Consider the following 5887-nt stretch of genomic DNA (forward strand, 5'->3'; position numbering starts at 1 on the left):
TATACAGCGCACTACTTCCGAAATTAGGTTTAACGTATGGATTGTGAGGAAAATCCAACTTTGTTAGCGGCTATAATTCGGTTTTCTACTGAATTTATAATATCATCTTCCAAACTATGACGTACATGTTCATGATAGAATTAGAGGCGAAAGCATACACTGAACGAAAATATCATCCTCACATTGAATGAAATGTAATCCGCTTATCTCTTCATTTATATCTGTCTATTTACGAATGATGGAACGCAGCATATGCAGAATCCATCTCGATTGAAAAGAACATAATTTGCTGATCGACTTATGTTTGGTTTAGCAAATGAATGATTTGTCATTTTCTTTTGGTCATATGGTGACAGTAAGTGAGCATCATCTCTAAACCGGATGATTCTTATTTTGAACCAGCCCCACAACCCAAATCATTTGATTTTAAAGTAAATTTCAGTTGCCGATTGTACGACGTATTGACGTTCGTGAACCGCGGTTGGAAAATCACCATTTTGCTATGCCGACGCTCAGTGGATTTACTCGTGTTTTGTTGAAATATTTGGAATTTTCAAGAAGTTGTAAGTATTTATACATTTTGGTATTGTGAAACTATTGAAATAAAGCCTGATTTGTATTTTCAGAAAAGTTACCACGAGAATGATTACAACCGGCAATTTTCTTCCCAACAAGATAAACCTCTTTCTGATACGCTACGCTAGGTGTTTTTTAGCAACAGAAATGGATACTACAATTTTTGCAACTGTAAGTATTTTGAATAATTCTAAAATACTTCATAAACTATATTTGACTTTCAATGTGAAAAACAAGATAAATAAACATAAATATAATTTCAGTCCTGACAGCCAACACGTAATTGTACCCGGAATTGTTATCCTGAAGCCTCGGAATGACAGGCAACTCTCGGTTACTGCTTTACGACCAAGCGACGATGTTCCGAACTTTAAAAATAAAATACATACTTAAGCATGTGTAGATTATATGTATATTATCAAAGCGAGAACAATAAAAACCTATTTACATAATGCACATTTTATTTATTATACTTATATTAATCACACGAAAATATTTTTTTATATTTTCACGGCAAGTATAGCATACTGAATTTAATCCAAATATCAATCGATTTACGAACGATTGTCATATGCTTGCCAACTCATATACATTTCTTATTGGAATTACTTTATTTTCGTTTTTGGATGATGTTCATACGACTGTTCACCATCCGATGTCGAACTCGACTGAATGACTATCATCCGCCTTTCGAAAGAATATCGTTAAGGTGCGGTAAAATCAACACGCAGTCGATATAAGGATGAGGTTTGTTGATTTTCTTCTGCTTTCCTGTAGGGGAGGAAGAATATCAGTGAAGCTGATATATCTTCACTGGCTTCCACACTGATATTCTTCCTCCCTTCATACGGGAGCTTGGCAGAAGGAAGGTCGTGATATGTGCCATCACAAATATTGCCTCCGCTCGCTTTCAAATCGACTTCTATAAAAACATTATTCATGCCTGCCGTATCCCAACGGAACTATCAATTCTATACTTTCGCCTCTAATTCTATCATGAACATGTACGTCCAAGTTTGGAAGATGATATTAGCAATTCCATCAGACCGCATCGTGCTTTCGTGCTGTGCGGTTCTTTCTCTTTGCGGAAGGAAGTTTTTAATACTACCCGAAGCTATTTTAATTTCAACGGTGCTTCTTAGCGCTATTTGTACCCACTGATCCTGTTACGATCTTTGCAAGGACCCGTGCCTTCGTTTTACGTTGGACCTGGTTTGCGGAAGTAAAATTCCGACAAGCGGTGGTAATCCTGCAGGGACACCGTTCTGGGAAAAAACTCTTAGAAGGTCACGTCTCCACGCTCAGTAAGTATAATGAGTATTAACAAAACAAGAGGAAGGGGAGTCTCTGAATTCTCCACTTCCTTCAAAGAAACAAGGTTTCAAGACCGTCCTGCCCAAGCGCGGAAAAATAGAAGGAAGCTGAGAATCTCAGATATTCCTTCTAACTCTAATATCGGAAATACTTTTTCCAATCGAACTGAGCAATCAGTTCGATTTGATTAATGATGAATTGGAGCAAATCGAATCTACCTTCAGCCCAGGTGATTCGATTCATGCGAAAAGCAAAGGATTCCGCCAATTGTGGTATCTGTTGCCGAGTTTTCTGGCTTCCGGAATGAGATTTTGAGTAACCTTCAGGGAATCAAGGTTTCATTTCAGATTGCTAGGAAGGGTGACTGCCGCGTTTTGCCGATCCTTTGACGATCGCAAACGTCTTCTTCACTATTTAACTGAGAAGCGCCATAAATTCTTCACATACGACGACAAAACTGAGCGATTGTTCAAAGTCGTCTTTGAAGGTCTCCCCAGTGATGACAAATCACTGGATGAGATTAAATTGAATTTCAATTACTTGGATTTTCACCAGTCCAAGTAATTAAGATGAAAAGAAATCCCATTCTGGTACTTCCCAGAGGGCATTTCTTTCAAGAATTTTATTTAGTTCATTTTAACAAAAGTGAACTAAATAATATGAAAAGTTTGAAAAGGCCTGTATTATGTCTCATGTCCGTGTGACATGGGAACATTTCCGCAGGCCTGGGGAAATTTCCAAAACCCTACCCAGTGCCGTAAGTGCCAAAAGTGGGTCATGGAACCAAACATTGTCACATGGATGCTAAATGCATGATTTGTGTTGAACCTTCACGCCAAGGACGCATGTCCCAGAGCGAAGATTCCAATAAATTTAAGTGCGCAAACTGTGGGGGCAATCATAACCAATTTCTGGGAATGCCCTTCACGCAAAAAAAGTTTTGAATTCCGTGCAAAATTGATGACGGGAAATTCCAATCTGATCCCAGATTCGACGGGTAGAAATTTTCAAACGCTCAAATTTCGAAACCGGTTACCGGTCGAACAATTCATACCCACCACAATTCACAAACAAATTTTTGCTGCTCGTCAACGGGTAGCAAGCACTTCAGTAAATTCCAATTTTTCCAATGTACCTACGTATGCAAACATCGCTGCTGGTAGACCAAAATTTCTCTTCTCAAAATGAGGTTTATACCCATGTCCCAACGGAAAATAACGGTCATAAGTTGTTGATTCAGGTAGCATGACTGCTTCCGATTTTGATTTTTTATCCGAACAATTGCATCACATGATTGATGCAATGTTCAAAGCAAATACCATTCCTGAAGCTGTTCAGGTTGGTATAAAGTACACACAAAAAATTGTTATCGGACCTGTTTCAATGGATCCAAATAATTGTGTGAAAGTTCTAAATTGAATGCCCGCTTTCTAAAGGGTAAGGAAGATGAATTATTCAACTTCCTTTCAGTTCATAATGCATATTGCCATTATAACTGAAACGTATTTAAAACCAGGACTTCCATTAAAAGAGATCCAAACTATTTCATCTACAGAAATGATCGTCTTGACAGCACCTGTGGTGGGGTCGCCATTGTCATTAATAGACGTATCAAAACATAAATTATTTTCTTCGTTTGAAACCAAAGTTTTTGAAACCTTGGGAGTTTCTGTTGAAACAAATTTTTGGACAATTTTCCTTCATTGCAGCCTACTTGCCTTTTCAATGCAATGGGCAGCAAAAGAATTTGTTGAAAGCTGATCTTCAAATTCTGACTCGCAAACAAATCAAAAATTCTTCGTAATTGGTGACTTCAATGCCAAACACCGTTCATGGAATAATGCTCAAAGCAATTCTAATGGTAAAATTTTATTTGAAGATTGTTCTGCGGGATATTATACTATTCAATATCCCAATGGACCAACTTGTTTTTCTTCCAGTCGAAATCCTTCTACAATTGATTTAGTTTTAACGGATTCAAGTCAGCTGTGTGGCCAATTGGTAACCCATGCTGACTTTGACTCTGATCACCTTCCTGTGACATTTGAAATCTCACAAGAAGTTATTTATAATCCAATCAGCTCTACTTTAATTATCATAGAGCTGATTGGGATTTAGATAAAACGTATATCGATAGGAATTTTGATGTTGATATTCCTCTCGATACCAAAAGTGATATTGATAATGCTCCTCGTATCTTTGACAAATTTAATTGTCGAAGCCAGAGGCATTGCAATTCCGAAATGTGAAGTTAAATTCAACTCCATTATTATTGACGACGATCTTCAGCTACTGATCCGTCTTAAAATGTGAGAAGAAGGCACATACTAAAGAACTCGCGATCCCGCGTTGAAAGTTATTTGGCGAGATTTGCAAATGAAATTAAAAAACGTTTCGCTATTCTGAGAAATACCAACTTTGAGAATAATGTCTCGAAGTTGATCCCAGTTCGAAACCCTTTTGGAAATTAACAAAAATTTTAAAAAACTCAAAAACCAATTCCAGCGCTTAAAGAGGGAAATAAAATTTTATTAACAAAATGGCGAAAAGGCTCAAAAACTTGCTCAGCAGTTCGAGAGTGCCCATAATTTTAGTCTAGGTCTCACTAGTCCAATTGAGGATCAGGTTACACGGAGCTTCGAAGACATTCTCAATCAAGAGAATATGTTTGACCCTTCGTTGGGAACCAATTTGGATGAAGTGAAATCTATTACTAGAAAATTTAAAATATGAAAGCCCTGGGTGATGATGGTAGTTTCTACATACTTATCAAAACTTCCTGAGAGCTCTTTATCCTTTTTGGTTAATTTATTTAACAAATGTTTTCAATTGGCATACTTTCCAGATAAATGAAAAAAACGCCAAAGCTGTTCCAATTTTGAAGCATGACAAAATCCAGCTGAGGCTTCTACTTATTGCCCAATCAGTTTGCTTTCTTGAATAAGCAAACTGTTTGAAATATTATTTTAAATATGATGATGGCTCATATTAATAACAATTTCATTTTTGCTGATGAGCAATTTGGTTTTCGCCATGACATTCAACCACTCATCAGTTATTAAGAGTTGCGAACTTAATTCGGCTCAACAAATCTGAAGGATATTTCGACTGAGTTGCTCTTCTTGATATAGAGAAAGCATTTGATAGTGTTTGGCATGAAGGTTTGATTGTAAAATTGATGAATTTTAATTTTCCTCTGTACATCATTAAACTGATCCAAAATTATTTATCAGATCGTTTGCTGCAGGTAAACTATCAGAATACTAAATCTGATAGATTACCTATAAGGGCTGGTGTCCCCAAGGCAGCATACTGGGGCCCATATTGTATAACATTTTACTTCTGACTTACCTGATTTACCACCAGGGTGTCAAAAATCTTTTGTTTGCAGATGACACGGCCTTTCAGCCAAAGGGCGAAGTTTCAAAGTCATTTGTAGTAGATTGCAAAAAAGTTTCGATATTTTCTCCACTTACTTGCAAAAAAAGGAAAATTTCCCCGAATGCTTCCAAATCTCAGCTTATAATTTTTCCCCATAAGCCGAGAGCTTCTTATTTGAAACCTTGTAGCAGACATATTGTCACTATGAATGGGGTTCCAATTAATTGATCTAGCGAAGCTAAATATTTAGGACTTCTGCTAGATCAAAAATTAACTTTTAAAATCACATTGAAGGCCTTCAAGCCAAATGTAACAAATATATTAAGTGTCTATATCCACTTATAACAGAAAAATCAAAACTTGTTCTTAAGAACAAACTTTGATTTACAAACAAATTTTTAGACTCGCCATGTTGTGCTGTGCCAATATGGGCTAGTTGCTGCAATACCAGAAAGAAGGCACTCCAGAGGATTCAAAATAAAATTTTGAAAATGATTCTGAAGTTGCCTGTGGTATAGTACCAATGAACTTCATAGAATTTCTAATATTGAGACATTGCAACAAATGTCCAACAAAAATAATATCCAATTTTAGATGAAAAATCGTTGCAATCTTC

General features: G+C 36.6%; 1 long non-coding RNA gene across 1 annotated transcript; it reads left to right on the top strand.

The window, feature by feature from the left end:
- Window positions 1-360: 360 nt before the first annotated feature.
- LOC134203513 (uncharacterized) lies at window positions 361-1026 on the top strand. The gene is made up of 3 exons (XR_009977626.1): window positions 361-563; window positions 627-747; window positions 840-1026. It is a non-coding gene; the product is annotated as an uncharacterized LOC134203513 (long non-coding RNA).
- The last annotated feature ends 4861 nt before the right edge of the window (window positions 1027-5887 follow it).

The sequence above is a fragment of the Armigeres subalbatus genome, unplaced genomic scaffold, assembly GCF_024139115.2.
Source record: "Armigeres subalbatus isolate Guangzhou_Male unplaced genomic scaffold, GZ_Asu_2 Contig1905, whole genome shotgun sequence".
Taxonomy (NCBI): Eukaryota; Metazoa; Arthropoda; class Insecta; order Diptera; family Culicidae; genus Armigeres; species Armigeres subalbatus.